Source organism: Urocitellus parryii, chromosome 6, assembly GCF_045843805.1.
Source record: "Urocitellus parryii isolate mUroPar1 chromosome 6, mUroPar1.hap1, whole genome shotgun sequence".
Taxonomy (NCBI): domain Eukaryota; kingdom Metazoa; phylum Chordata; class Mammalia; order Rodentia; family Sciuridae; genus Urocitellus; species Urocitellus parryii.
Genome location: NC_135536.1, coordinates 46,567,129 through 46,582,640, shown reverse-complemented (window position 1 = coordinate 46,582,640; position 15,512 = coordinate 46,567,129). Strand labels below are relative to the sequence as shown.

The window sequence follows — 15,512 nt, the reverse complement described above, 5'->3', positions numbered from 1 at the left end:
GCAATGGGACTGAACCCAGAGCCTGTACATGCTAGTCAACTGCTTTACCAGTTTACCACACTCCTCCTGGTTTACATTTTTAGAGTGCTTGTAGGGATCAAGATAAACAGTAAGGAGTTAGCATTAGATTGTGTGCTGGGAGCGGGGAGAGTGCTTAATCTATACATACTATGCAAGGCCTTCTCACAAACCTTCAAATAAGGTAGAGAATGTATATTACTCCATCGTGGGTATACTAAGAGAGATTTTTTTGTGCTCTCAGAACAAACATTTTTTTCAAAGCTCAGCCAACCTGGGTTCTTTGAGGAGGATGTAAAATGGAGTATGTCCCAGTTGAGTTGAAGCATTCTCTTTAACATTTAGTGACAGTCTTGTACCTAGGAGATACAAAGGTGAAGTGGGAAGACAAGGCTACGCAGAGAGAAGGTGCTGTGTGGACAATTACTGTACACAGTTACTATTCTAAGATGGTTCCTTGGGAGCCAAGAAGCACTTTGTGGGCGTTATAGGGCCTCTCAGGTGATGATTATGTATTCTTAAGGGGCAGGAGGAAGAGAAGTCTAAGCAATGGGAGAAGCTTGATGAATCAACTATGGGGTGGAACCTGGGAGTTTAGGAAGAAAAGTTTATGCAGTGCAGGTGTAGACGGCTGGAACTGAAATTACAGAAGATACTGGATTGGTTCCTTTGACCAGTGAGGGTAAAAGCCTGAGTGAGATGTCTGTACTTAGAGAATTTTGTACGATATTCCTAATGTTTTATAGTAAACAGCTATAGATGTTGAGCTCAAACTGATCTTCCTAAAATGTGGAATGAATTAGGAGAATAAGTAGTTGGTTTAAAAAAAAAAACTGCTGTAAACTGGCACACTCTTGTAATCCAAGCTACTTGGGAGGCTAAGGCAGGAGGATCACAAGTTTCAGACTAGCCTCAGCAATTTAGAGAAAATTAACCTAAAAAGGCTGGCAATGCAGCTCAGTGGCAGACCCTTCTGGGTTTAATCGCCAGTACCACAAAACAACAAAATTACTAGGGAACAGGGAAGGATTGGGGATTTTAAATAAGGGAGTGAAATCCCACTTGAATCTTTCTTACCTTATGTTGTTTCTGGATAGAAAAGGGAACATGTTTCCCCCCACCCACCCACACCCATCCTTTCCCCTTAAAATGACCTGTAAAAATTGGAGGCTGGCAAGAATATAACCTCGACTACAGGTATTTGAAACAAGAAGTTTAGGCAGAAATTCTCTTGCCCAGAAAGTCAACGATAGCAGTTTGGGACTGTTGCAGCTGTTCAGATTATTCACCACTCCCCAAGGCTGCTCTGCCATGTCAGGTGTAAACTCTGTGGCATGATTAACTTGAGGGTACCAAGTACACCTTTAAGCCAAACTCCGACTTGCAGATAAAATCTGGGTGGGAGGACTTTGCTGGAAAGAGGCTTGGTCTTTTTAATTCCCTGCAGAAGCCTCAGGGTGGTGCCCAGCTGTAATCTTGTGACCCTGAAGGGTGAGACAAGGATCCTAAATTCAAGGCCAGTTTGGCCAACTTGGTGAAACCTTGGAAAGAAAGAAAGGAGGTAAGGAAGAGAGACAAAGAAACGGGGGGATGGGGGGGATAGCCAATCCACTGGATACTCTGCAGAAACTGCAAGATTCATCAGGACCTGAGTCCAGTCAACTTGCCACCGACAATAAAAAAGACATAACTCAAATGGGGCCAGGGTTATGGCTCAGTGGCAGAGCGCTTGCCTAGCATGCATGAGGCACTGGGTTCAATCCCCCGCATCACATAAAAACAAAGGTATTGTGTCCAACTAAAAATGTTTTTTAAAAAATACATAACTCAGAGATAAATAGAAGTAGACGGAAGCCACCTGCACAATAGATGCAGAAGAAAGTGCCATTTAGATAAGGATGAACAGGAATATGACTAAGAAATGGTTACCCATAGATTAAAGGAATTGGGAAGGTAAAAACAAAACAAAGTCCCATGTTAATGTTGCCCCCACCCATCCTGCTCAAAGGCAGAAAGATTCTCTTGTACCGGCTTTTCGTTCCCCAGTCCACTGAAGAAAAGACAAGTCCTGTATTCTTTCGCTGATCGCCAGGGGAGTGGGATGACGCCGTGCCAGGCCTCGCCGAACACCCACCCCGCTGCCAACCAGCCCAGCACCCGCCTGCTTCTGGGAAAGCAAGGACTTCACCCCAACGGGGACAGCAGCTCCTCTGAACTCGACCTCCCGGGAGGACTAAACCACAGAGTCGGCTACCCTAAATCCTAGCAGCGTCTGTTCACTGCTTGGATGACCACGGCTGCCTTCATTTACTCGTCCTTGGGTATCGAAGATTGAACCTCAGGGGTACTCAGCCGCTGAGCCCCAGCCCTACTTGGCATTTTACTTGGAGACAGGGTCTCACTGAGTTGCTTAGCGCCTCGTCATATTGCTGAGGCAACCTTTGAACTCGCGATTTCTCCTGTCTCAGCCTCCCAAGGCACTGAGATTACAGGCGGGTGTCCCCACGGCCTGTTTTGGGACTAAGTTTAACGCCCTCCACAAGCCGCTGCCGCCAGAAGGCGCACGCGGGGTGGGGAAAACAAGCCCGCACCCCTACCTTGAAGAACAACTGGGGGGAAGAAAAAATTAACAAAACGCGAACTTACAGGCCACAGTGTGACGCTACTTGAAAACAGCAGTGCAGTCGGAAGGACAGAAAAACAAAGCACTGCTAGCACCGAGTAAGAACCAGAGAGTCTACTTTTAAGACCAAGAATAACCAGGGGAGAGCGCGAACGCAGTCCCCCACTACCACAAATTATGCAGTCGAGTTTCCCACATTTGGGGAAATCGCAGGGGTCAGCACATCCGGAGTGCAATGGATAAGCCTCGCCCTGGGAAAACCACCTTCGTGATCATGGTATCTCCCCTGCCAGGTAAGTATGAGTTGCTAGCCAACCCTCGACCCACACCCTGGCGCCAGCCTCACTCTGCACTCACGGTCATCTCCCCCACGCGGCCTCTCCACATTCCCGCCCTCATATGGCCCCCTCTATGTTCTCGCCGCTCGGAAAAAACTCATCACGGACAATGCGGATAATGCCCACCCGGGACATGGGGGTCCAGGAGGAGCGGGACCAGCAGCCTCAGCGTGCGTGCTCATCTACATGCGCCACGCCCTTATGCTGACGTCCACGGAACTCCGGTCTAATCCCCTTTCCCACGTCCCGCCTACCAAAGCGGGAAGAGAAGAGTGCTGATGTGTGTGGTGTGTGGAAAAGAGCTGTGTGCGGTGCGGACTTCATTTTTTCCTCTCCCGTACAGGATTTTGTTTGTTTTGTTGTTTTGTTTTGTTTGGGTGGCACCAGGGATTTAACCGAGGTGCTTTTTGCCGCCGAGCTACATTCGCAGACCTTTATTTTGTCTTTGTTTTATTTTATTTTGTGGGACGGTTACTGGGGATTGAATTCGGGCACTCAGCCACTGAGCCACATACACCCCCAGTCCTTTTGTGGTTTTTTTTGTTTTGTTTTGTTTTGTTTTTTTGTATTCCATTTAGAGCCAGGGTCTCACTGAGTTGCTCTGGCGCCTTGCTCTTGCCAGACACTGGCTTTGAACTCACGATCACTTGTCCAGTGAGTGGACGCTTTCCTTGACATGTTATTCAAGTTTTCTTTCACTGCTACAGTTTAGGTAGCTATATAGTCCCCAAGAAAAAAGTAATTAATGCGGATTAAAACAATGTCATGCTAGAACTCAAACTAGTGTTTAACTCCCTCCCCCCCTCCTTTGCCGCTGAGCTGCCTCTCAGCCCTTTATTTTGTTTTACTTCGTTTTTATTTTGAGACAGAATCTCACCAAATTGCTGAGGGCCCCTCTAAGTTGCTGTAGCCTGGAACTTGCATCCGCCTCTCAGCCTCCAGAGTTGCTGGGATATGGGCGTCACCGCTCCCAGTCGCCACAAAAGGAACTTAGTTCTAGAAATAAGTGGAGGTTAAAGCACCTCCTCCCCAGATATGAACAAAATGATTTAAGTACTGTGAGTCTGTGGCTGGTTGGTGCTGTAGAACAAAACAGGGCAGGAGAGAAATCTAGAGATTGGGGGTGGCCTGAAAGAGTAGTCTAATTCCCTACCAAGGAAGATTTGTAAGATACCTTTCGACACCTCTCCTCCCCAAATGCACAGGACTCTTGGGATGGGGCAGATGGGGTAGGGCCAGGTGCAAGCAGTCTGTGAATTCAGGACCTCCCGCCTCTCCCGCCTACCCGTTGGGCATACTATGGTTGCAGTAAGCGGACCAGTTTAGTCTCTCCTTCATGAAAAGTCAGAGGCAAAGGTAAAAAGTTGAATACTACAAACTTAAGTTTTGATTTGAAACATCTAGTCCTTCTGGATGATTTCAAGTGCACAAAGTATGTTAAAAGTAGAGGGAGTAAATAAAACATTTTGTAGTTATATTTTTGTTAAAATTCATAATGAAATAACTGTCTTTTAGAAATGGAATGATCAAAACATTACTCTGAGCAGTACTTATTATTTCTGTGGTGGTTCAAGAAGGAAGAAGGAAAAGAAAATTAAAAGGGCTTTCTACCAATGTAGTTTCTGTGAAGCAAAATTGACCATTGTCTCTTATGTCTGTGAGTTTTGTTTTCCTATGCTGTGTAAATAGTGTATACAAATGACAAATGAGTTCTAATTTACATCTAGTCTATCTAGATGTTTGCCAGTGTATGACAAAAGTAGAGTTAGTTGGGGATAGTAGAGGATAGGAAAAGTAGCAGAATACAACAGTGACTAATATGGCATTATGTAAAAATGTGGATGTGTAACCGATGTGATTCTGCAATCTTTGTAATGTTTTGAACAACCAATAAAAAAAAAAGTAGAGTCAGTAAACTAATACATTGAGTTCACTTTGTGTTAAATTCATAGGAAAGACTGTTCTTAAAACCACTTAGGAAATGAAATTGTTAAAGTCATCTCTAAAGCATTTCAGATGAATATACCTGGCCCCTGGGTTGATAGGAGACTAGAAGGGGAAGAGTTCTAGGGAAGTATTTGGAAGACACTTTCAAATTCTAGCTTTTGAAAAAAGGGGGTTTTTCTTCAAAGTGTAGCCTTTGTTAAGTAAGTGTTGCAGTTTATTCAGTGCTACTGTTTGCATAGTTGGAAACTTAAGTCCTTGTTGGAAACATCTAATATTTCTAGATGTTTAAAAGTGCACAGTACATGGTAAAAGGAGAGTGTAAAAGCAATGCCCTTTAAGTATTTTTTTGTTACTGCATAGGAATGGTTGCCATTTAGGGGAATGGAATGTTGAACTTGATGTCTTGGAGAGTATGTTGAAGGTTCATTGGGTGGTGGGTGGGAAAAGGAGAGAGTATGTATACAGAAGCAATCTGTACCCCTTAAATTAGATAAGATTGTCTAGCCATTGTTATATGTGCATTTTAGTTAATATTGCTGAGCATTAAAAGATAAGTCCTAATGCCCAAAGTCTGTTAGAAGTAGAAAAATAATCCCTATATAAATATCCTTTTGTTAGTTTTTAGGAAGAATTGTCTTCTGGGAATGACCCCTATTAATCCACATCTTGAAGCTAGGGCTAGTCCTGAATTTAGTCACTGTAATGTTGAAAAGGGAGAAGAGGAAGGGTGGGGGGAGTGCTTTTTGCTAGCATCTCTATATCTGGAAGAGAGGTTTAGATTATAATCATAGATCTATATGTGCATTTTTGGTAAAGTACTTGTGTTTATTGTGCACAAAGTTCATCCTTTATTTCACAACATCTAAGCTTTCTAGATGTTCTGAGGTGACAGTGAATTACAAAAAGTAGAGCTAGTGAATTAGCCAATTTGTAAATATCTTTTTGTTATAATTAATAGAAAAGATGAATTTTGTACAGGAATTGCTTTAATCTCTGGGCAGTGCGTATAGGAACTTGTTCATTAGGCTGGTAGCAGAGCTGCACAGGGAAGCACACAGGGAAAGTTAGGACAAGTGCTGAATGATTTGCATTTTTTTTAATATTTGTTTTTCAGTTTTAGGTGGACACAATATCTTTATTTTATTTTTATATGGTGCTGAGAATCGAACCCAGTGCCGCATGCACATCAGGAGAGTGAGCTACCACTTGAGCCACATCCCAGCCTCATGATTTGCATTTTGATGTGAATGTGTATGCACCTTCTGGCTGAATTTTAGGAATACTTAATTCACTGGGAACATGTATTCTTGCTAATATATTAGTAGTGGAACTGTGGTAATGAAATAAGCTTGGTATATTCTGTTGATTTGACTCATTTTAAATTGAGCATTAAGGGAATGTATTATTTTAGTTGTAACTCTGCCAATTCATCTATCTAGAGGCCTGTTGCCATTTCTGTCTTCAGTGAAATTTTTGTCCTCAAGAAAGGATAACAGGGGCTGGGGATGTGGCTCAAGCGGTAGTGCGCTCGCCTGGCATGCGTGCGGCCTGGGTTCGATCCTCCAGCACCACATACAAACAAAGATGTTGTGTCCGCCAATAACTAAAAAATAAATAAATATTTTTTTAAAAAAAGAAAGGATAACAGATTGAGTCGGTGTAGTATTGTTGTTATCAAAAATACTCATGGAGCTTTGGGATTTTTGTATTGGTGAATATTCATGATATGTGGGAAGACAGGATGCACACAAAATGGGATATTGTGTTTGTATACACACAACCTGGAGAGACACGCCCAACTAAGCTCCTTGTGACTGGATAACTTTATTCTTTGCTTGTGTTTTTATTTTTCCTGTAATGCACATATTAACTTTTAAAAAATAAAAGTTATTTAAAAACCTGGGGGAGCTGGGCATGGTAGCGAACGCCTGTGATCCCATTGGTTTTGGAGGCTGAGACAGGAAGATCGCCAGTTCAAAGCCAGCCTCAGCAATAGCAAGGCACTAAGCAACTCAGTGAGACCCTATCTCTAAACAAAATACAAAATAGGGCTGGGGATGTGGCTCAGTGGTCACAGTGGTCAGTGCCCCTGAGATCCCTGGTTTAAAAAAAAAACCTTAGGGAGGAAAAAAGTTAAACACTAGTATCAGAGTTTTGTCACCAACATGACATTGTTTTAATCCGCATTAATTACTTTTTTCTTGGGGACTATATAGCTACCTAAACTGTAGCAGTGAAAGAAAACTTGAATAACATGTCAAGGAAAGCGTCCACTCACTGGACAAGTGATCGTGAGTTCAAAGCCAGTGTCTGGCAAGAGCAAGGCGCCAGAGCAACTCAGTGAGACCCTGGCTCTAAATGGAATACAAAAAAACAAAACAAAACAAAACAAAAAAAACCACAAAAGGACTGGGGGTGTATGTGGCTCAGTGGCTGAGTGCCCGAATTCAATCCCCAGTAACCGTCCCACAAAATAAAATAAAACAAAGACAAAATAAAGGTCTGCGAATGTAGCTCGGCGGCAAAAAGCACCTCGGTTAAATCCCTGGTGCCACCCAAACAAAACAAAACAACAAAACAAACAAAATCCTGTACGGGAGAGGAAAAAATGAAGTCCGCACCGCACACAGCTCTTTTCCACACACCACACACATCAGCACTCTTCTCTTCCCGCTTTGGTAGGCGGGACGTGGGAAAGGGGATTAGACCGGAGTTCCGTGGACGTCAGCATAAGGGCGTGGCGCATGTAGATGAGCACGCACGCTGAGGCTGCTGGTCCCGCTCCTCCTGGACCCCCATGTCCCGGGTGGGCATTATCCGCATTGTCCGTGATGAGTTTTTTCCGAGCGGCGAGAACATAGAGGGGGCCATATGAGGGCGGGAATGTGGAGAGGCCGCGTGGGGGAGATGACCGTGAGTGCAGAGTGAGGCTGGCGCCAGGGTGTGGGTCGAGGGTTGGCTAGCAACTCATACTTACCTGGCAGGGGAGATACCATGATCACGAAGGTGGTTTTCCCAGGGCGAGGCTTATCCATTGCACTCCGGATGTGCTGACCCCTGCGATTTCCCCAAATGTGGGAAACTCGACTGCATAATTTGTGGTAGTGGGGGACTGCGTTCGCGCTCTCCCCTGGTTATTCTTGGTCTTAAAAGTAGACTCTCTGGTTCTTACTCGGTGCTAGCAGTGCTTTGTTTTTCTGTCCTTCCGACTGCACTGCTGTTTTCAAGTAGCGTCACACTGTGGCCTGTAAGTTCGCGTTTTGTTAATTTTTTCTTCCCCCCAGTTGTTCTTCAAGGTAGGGGTGCGGGCTTGTTTTCCCCACCCCGCGTGCGCCTTCTGGCGGCAGCGGCTTGTGGAGGGCGTTAAACTTAGTCCCAAAACAGGCCGTGGGGACACCCGCCTGTAATCTCAGTGCCTTGGGAGGCTGAGACAGGAGAAATCGCGAGTTCAAAGGTTGCCTCAGCAATATGACGAGGCGCTAAGCAACTCAGTGAGACCCTGTCTCCAAGTAAAATGCCAAGTAGGGCTGGGGCTCAGCGGCTGAGTACCCCTGAGGTTCAATCTTCGATACCCAAGGACGAGTAAATGAAGGCAGCCGTGGTCATCCAAGCAGTGAACAGACGCTGCTAGGATTTAGGGTAGCCGACTCTGTGGTTTAGTCCTCCCGGGAGGTCGAGTTCAGAGGAGCTGCTGTCCCCGTTGGGGTGAAGTCCTTGCTTTCCCAGAAGCAGGCGGGTGCTGGGCTGGTTGGCAGCGGGGTGGGTGTTCGGCGAGGCCTGGCACGGCGTCATCCCACTCCCCTGGCGATCAGCGAAAGAATACAGGACTTGTCTTTTCTTCAGTGGACTGGGGAACGCCTTCCACGAAAAGCCGGAACGAGAGAATCTTTCTGCCTTTCAACATGTTTCCAGAAAGAAATGAGAGAATTATGAATGGTGGGAACACCCTTCTAGATCCTTTCAGAAACAAAAAGAATTTCCCTTCTCTTTAGAAAAACTGTGTTCAATAAGGGGTGGCGCACAAATCTGGGGAAAGAGGCTAACTTGCTACTATAGATATATTCAGTATCAAATTAGTAGCCAGCTTTCATTAGAAGAAACAGTTTCAAACGTGCCATGCCCAGAATGTGATGGTGAGCAAAGCTTTTAATGGATAAATGGCTGCAAAGTGAGACCAAAGGCAGGAAATACAGATGTAGATTTAATTAGCTTGTGCTACATTGGCTTGGGGAATGGACAATTCCTGTTCTGAGTTTTCTTGGCGCCTGTCAGAGGGGGTCGAATTGCTTCTGTTTTCCTCTCAGCATGAAGAAAATACTCTTAAATTTTTAGAGGGGCCTTTAAATTTCAGTCTGATAATTTATCTTTTTGGGTGCTGGGTATTTGAACCCAGGGTCTATACATACTAAGCACTAGCTCTACCACTGAGGTACTTCATCTGCCCCAATAATTTGTTACTTTCCTCTGAGGTGTTAAATTTTAACAGCTAAATAAAAGCTGGGCATGGACTTAGTATACAACAATTGCCTGGCAGGATTTCTACTGAGCAGCAAGCAAAACAAAGAAGCAAACCAAAAAACCCAGCTAAATAAGCCTCTTGACAGTTTTACAACCTTGAAACTTTTTTTGAGGGCATTAAAGCTCTCTCTGCCTTTTGCAGTGGTGCATACATGTAATCCCAGCAACTCTAGAGGCTGAAGCAGGAGGATCACAGGCTCCAGACCAATCTCATCAACTTGATGAGACCCCATTTCAAAATAAAAAGGGATGCGATACAGCTTAATGGTATAGAGTTCCTGAGTTCAATCCCCAGTACCAAATATACATACATATCCATGCATAAAATAAAACCTCCCTCTTTGAGATGTGAATATCAAAGAAGGCAACGTTGCCCTATATCCCTAGGCATTAAACTAAACTGCTGGCTTCAGTTGCAACTACCTACTTGTCATGAAGATGTGAGTTTTAAAATTTTTTCTTTTTTGATAAAGGCATTATTTTCCCCTTTTGAAACAGGGTCTTACTATATTGTTGCGCAGGTTGGTCTTGAACTCCTGGGTTTAAATGGTCCTCCTGTGTCAGCCTCCCAAGTAGCTGGGACTAAGGCACAGCCACTGCACCTGGGTTCTGACTGGTGTCTTCATGAGAAAAGAGGCAAAGGTAGTGGTACACACAGTTCAAGCTACTTGGGGAGGCTGGGGCAGAATTGAAAGTTAGAGGGCAGGAGGGCAGGGTACATAATCAACAATACTTTTGCCTCCAAAAAAGAAATGGAAAAGGAGAGAGAAGGAAGGAAGAAAGTAAGTTCAGATACCAGGGATGTCGTGCTCACATGGAAAAAAGGCCTTTGAGGAAATGAGAGTCTGTCAAGAGCCATAGTGAGCTGTGTATGGACTACATCAGCTTTGCAGCCTAGTGAATAGGAACATCTGGTATTTGGGAACTTCCCGTGACAGTCTTACAGGGTAAGATGGCCCAAATACATGTGAATTTCTATTCAGCTCTGCCTGGTCCTACAATAGCACCAAAGATGGGGTGACCTGCTGTATAGTTGCACATCCTCTTAGAGATGGGTGTGACCTGCCAAAATGCCAATCAACCTGCTGACTACAAGATGAAACAAAACTTCACCCCTGAAACCTTTATTCCTGCCTTTGATGTTCCCTCTTAAATAAAACCACAAGAGCCATTTTTTTAATTGTTCAGCCCCAGCTCCTATGTGGGCTGGATCTATCAGAGTTTCTGCTTTAAAACTAGTTTTCTGACTCTGTGTCTTTTGTTCTTTACTAATTATTTCTGACTTATTTTCTTCTGTGGCTTACACCCTTCCGGGCAGGAAGAAGGACCACCTGCAAGGCGCTGGCAGCCTCCCCATAAGTATCCATCTGAAAGCCAAGAAGAGAGGCACCAGGAGAAATCAAACTTATCAGTACCTTAATCTTGGATTTCCAGCTTCCAGAACTGGGAGAAAACAAATTTGTTGTTTAAGCCTCCCAGTCTGTTGGATAGTTATGGCAGCCAGGGCTTGCCTGTGATATCCTTCACAGTCTGGTTTAGTGCTTTTTAAGTACATAGGAAAATTTATCTCCCCCAATATTCTGGTGACCAGAAATGGAATGGTTCTAGCAGTTTCTGATTTGAGTGGGTCAGCTAATAATCTTGTGGACACACAAAACAAATAAGAGACCCTGAAGAATTGAAAACTAGCACTTACATTTCTCCCCTCATTTGGAATACTAACAGAGGAACCACTTTCTCCAAAATTGAGATGTTATTGAGTAAGCACAAATAATATTTGCTCTAAAATCCCCAACAGGATCACTATAAGCTTTGAAAGGAGAAAATATAGGAGGCTAGAAATGTTAGAAAGTCTCTCTTAAATGGGTAATATATCTCTCATATTTGGGCAAACATGAGAATCCAGTCCTACAGTGGTCTGAGTTCCTTTGATGTGGATAATGTATTTGTAGGGATTTTTAGATGGGCTGAACAAGTGGATTCCTGATATAGGATGAGTATCACTCTTTTTTTTTTTTTAAAAGAGAGAGTGAGAGAGAGAGAGAGAGAATTTTTAATATTTATTTTTTAGTTCTCGGCGGACACAACATCTTTGTTGGTATGTGGTGCCGAGGATCGAACCCGGGCCGCACACATGCCAGGCGAGCGCTCTACCGCTTGAGCCACATCCCCAGCCCGGATGAGTATCACTCTTAAGATTAAAGTTAAAAATGATCTGGAATAAACAGAGGAACAATTGAGAAAAGTTGAAGAGGAAATGTGAGAACTACACAATGTCTCTTTCACAGGATCCCTTTCCTCTTCTCTGCTGTCCCTAATCTCTCTGATCCTCCAGCATCTCTTTATCTCTCTACCTCAAATCAGCTCCTGAAAGAGGATGAGGGACAATTTTCATCAAATAATACATTACCTACCTGCACTGTTTGGGGACACATGTTTTATATGCCTCCTAGAGAAAGAGGCACCCAGAACGTTATGCTTTCTTAAAGAAAAAAGGTAAATGGTATTTGACTTTAGAGAACAATATTATTATTTAGAGAAATATAATCAACAAGTTACCAAAAGAATAAGCCATAGTCAGGTGTAAAACTCTAATCCTTTGTTGAAAATTCAATCTGAAAGACTAAAACTGATTATAAAATAATTAGAAAGAGATAATTTTAAATAGATAATTTAAAAGCATTAAATCATCTTTTTGCCACTGTGACTGAATACCTAGGGAAAATAACTTAGAGGAAGACTGATTTATTTTGGTTCAATTTCAGAGGTCTCATTCCATGTTTGGCTAGCCCCATTGTTCTGGGCCTGAAGTGAGATGACCATGGTGGAAGGGAATGGTGGAGGAGAGATGCTGAGGTCATAACGACTAAGAAGGAAGGAGAGAAGGGGGTGGGGCAGGGGAGAGAAAGAAAAGCCAGGGAAGCCAGGGACAAGTTATAGTCCTCGAGGGCATGTCACCAAGGGCCCACTCCTTGAACTAGGCCTCACCTCCTATAGTTTCCGTCACTTCTCAATAATGCCATCAAATGATTAATCCACTGATGAGGTCAGCATCTTTATGATCCAGTCACTTCCCAAAAGCCCTACCTTTGAACATTGTTGCATTGGTGACAAAGCCTTAACACAATAGCCTTGGGGGGGAGGGCATTCCAAATCCACTTATAAAGATGTTGACCACTTTATTGATTTACATAGGATCTTAGAGAACTAAATATGTTATTAAATTACTGTAGTTCCTAAGACTGAAATTATTCTGAACTCTGAATTTAATTGTTGTCTGCAAGATTTTTGTCTATAGTAGACCCGTTGTTTTTCTTTTCCTTTAGTGGCTGAATCTAAATTCTTGTCTACCTTCACTTATGGCAAAATTTTGTATTTATGGCAAAAGATTTCAGGATTCTTACTTTTCCCCTGTTATTCATAGGAGAATCATTGTTTTTTTCCCACCCCAGAGATCTATATTCAACGTGTATAGGATCTGACTGAGAGCAATGTAAATCTGATAGTTTGGCTTTGTCAAAATTTCTTGTTTGGAGGCAAATAGACCTTTGTGTACATTGCAATATTGCTAATTTGAAGTAAAATGTTTAGAGATGTGTTGTCACTTCAAGGCCATAAAGTGTTAAATCTAATTTTTCAGATAAAAGTGACTACTATAAAACAAACAGGCTAGAGGTTTAGCTCAGTGGTGAACCTCATGCTCCAACACCCTCCTGGTAATGGAGGAGGGGACTGAAATCAACTTAGAAAATTTTGGAACTAATAAGGTATTATAGATAGTGGGTCTTGGCTTTTGCAGAGCATGAAAAAACTGACAAGATTTTAGCAAATATCCAGATCCTCAGGTTTGGAACCTAGAATCTGAGAAGGCTTTTGAAAATTTAAAATCAACTTCTTCAATTTTGGTGATGCCAAATTTTGAATTTTTCATAGTAACAAAACCTGCTGCCCTCGGGCTGGGAATGTGGCTCAGGCGGTAGCGCACTTGTCTGGCATGCATGCGGCCTGGGTTCGATCCTCAGCACCACATACCAACAAAGATGTTGTGTCCGCCGAGAACTAAAAAATAAATATTAAAAATTCTCTCTCTCCTCTCTCTTAAAAAACAAAAAACAACAAAAAAAACCCTGCTGCCCATGGAATCTTGTTTTTTTTTTTTTTTTTTTTTGCCCATGGAATCTTAACTCAAAAACTGGGATTAAGGCTGGGCTGTATATTGTTTAGCGTGATCTGAGACCCTGGAATTCAATTCCCAGCACTGCTAATTTTAAAAGTTTTAGGATTAGGCGAGACCAATGGCATATTTCTCAGTTCTGGATGCCATGCTCCTGAGAGAGCCTAAATACCTAAACGATAGAACCTACCATTGAAAATATTTTATTTTAGGTCATTTACTAGCTATTAAAGTGAAATAGCAGTTGGGTATATGCTTCTTCATTTGAAACAGCAGAGCAGAAAAACTACCACCCCTCGTACACCCACACACACACAGGTGGCCAGCTGCTTATTTCCTTTTCGTGTTTCTGCCGACAATGCATAAACACATTTCCAATCGCTGACCTATCTGCCATATCTTCTCGGTTTTGGTAACAATTTGCCCATAACTTTCCGTAAAAACACGTTTTAGAACTGGGAAGTACCGGAGCATATTATCTAGAAAACTTGAGAACATAAGAAAAAAAAATGAAAAGCCACTAATAATCACAAAACAAACGATTTCAACACCGAACACTTTCTCTAAAGAAAAAGGCCCAGCGCAAATGTGAAGATTTTGACACCATAACTGACACCAAGTGAGGTGTAGATTTTGACACCATGTGAGGTGTAGTTAAGCTTGAAAATACTCAAGAACTTTAGTGTTGAAACAAGTCTTCTATTTAACCAGCGAAAACAGGGGAGAGCGCGAACGCAGTCCCCCACTACCACAAATTATGCAGTCGAGTTTCCCGCATTTGGGGAAATCGCAGGGGTCAGCACATCCGGAGTGCAATGGATAAGCCTCGCCCTGGGAAAACCACCTTCGTGATCATGGTATCTCCCCTGCCAGGTAAGTATGAGTTGCTCTCCGCTTCTCGACCTACAGCCTTGAATCCGCCCCACTTTAAAGTCATGGTCAACTCTCTCATGAAGTCTTCGCACCCTTATACTCTTAGATTTCCTTGCAGTATACCTGCTTCTCGGAAAACAACCCAAATATAATTTAGACAAGGCCCCCATAGGATGTAGAGGTCCTGGATGAGCGGGACCAGCAGCCTCTGCGAGTACGTCATCTACATACACCACGCCTTTGTGGTGACGTATTCGGAACTCCGGTCTTCCGCTCCCTGACACCCCGCCTACTAAGGCAGCACGGGTAGAGCAGCGTCTTTCCCTTTGCTGCACACAGCGCAGTCCCTGAGGGTTCCACTACTGTGGCGGGTACTTGCTCGGGTCTAGGTCTCACCTTCCTTTTCAGCAAAAAGGAAATTGCAGTCCGTTCAGTTTTCGCCTGCCGGACAGCCCTCACTTAAACATTGAGTACTAAGATTTCCCCATCCAACTTAACAAGAAGTCGTTTTGCGGTGGCATCTTTCTTAGTAGGTCTATCATAAATAACTTGAACAGACATAGCAACTAAACCCAGTAAAACCTCAAAGAAAAAGATAAAACCAGGAGTTTAACCTTGAAATATCCTGGTTTATTTCCAGGATAAAATACAAACTTCTTCCACTATGCAAATCGTGCAGTAGCTGAACACATATACTAAACAGCGTTTTAAAACATTTGAGAAGCCCAGCGCAGTAGCACTTGCCTGTAATCCCAACCACTCAGAAGGCCGCCTAAGCCAGGAGTATAGCAAGGTCAAGGCCAGCCTCAATAATTTAGTGAGATTCTGTCTGAAAATAAAAAATAAAAAGGACCGGGGATGTAGTTCAGTGGTAGAGCACTCCCTGGTTCAATTCCCAGGACCAAAAAATGAATAAAATTAACAAAACCACTTGAGGGAGTCTAGCCTAGGTCTGAGGCGGACAAGCACGGAGGTTGTGTCCTGGCAGTGGGGCTGCTGGTCCTGGCTCCCAGGTCTGGCA

At 43.4% G+C, this 15,512-nt stretch overlaps 3 non-coding genes across 3 annotated transcripts; 1 reads left to right on the top strand and 2 right to left on the bottom strand.

Annotated features, from left to right (window-relative positions):
• Positions 1-2,778: 2,778 nt before the first annotated feature.
• On the bottom strand, positions 2,779-2,942 carry LOC144255502 (U1 spliceosomal RNA). Its single transcript, XR_013343800.1, has one exon. It is a non-coding gene; the product is annotated as a U1 spliceosomal RNA (small nuclear RNA).
• A 4,953-nt stretch (positions 2,943-7,895) lies between these two features.
• LOC144255500 (U1 spliceosomal RNA) lies at positions 7,896-8,059 on the top strand. Its single transcript, XR_013343798.1, has one exon. It is a non-coding gene; the product is annotated as a U1 spliceosomal RNA (small nuclear RNA).
• Positions 8,060-14,335: 6,276 nt separating this feature from the next.
• LOC113200909 (U1 spliceosomal RNA) lies at positions 14,336-14,499 on the bottom strand. Its single transcript, XR_003303090.1, has one exon. It is a non-coding gene; the product is annotated as a U1 spliceosomal RNA (small nuclear RNA).
• Between the last annotated feature and the right edge of the window lie 1,013 nt (positions 14,500-15,512).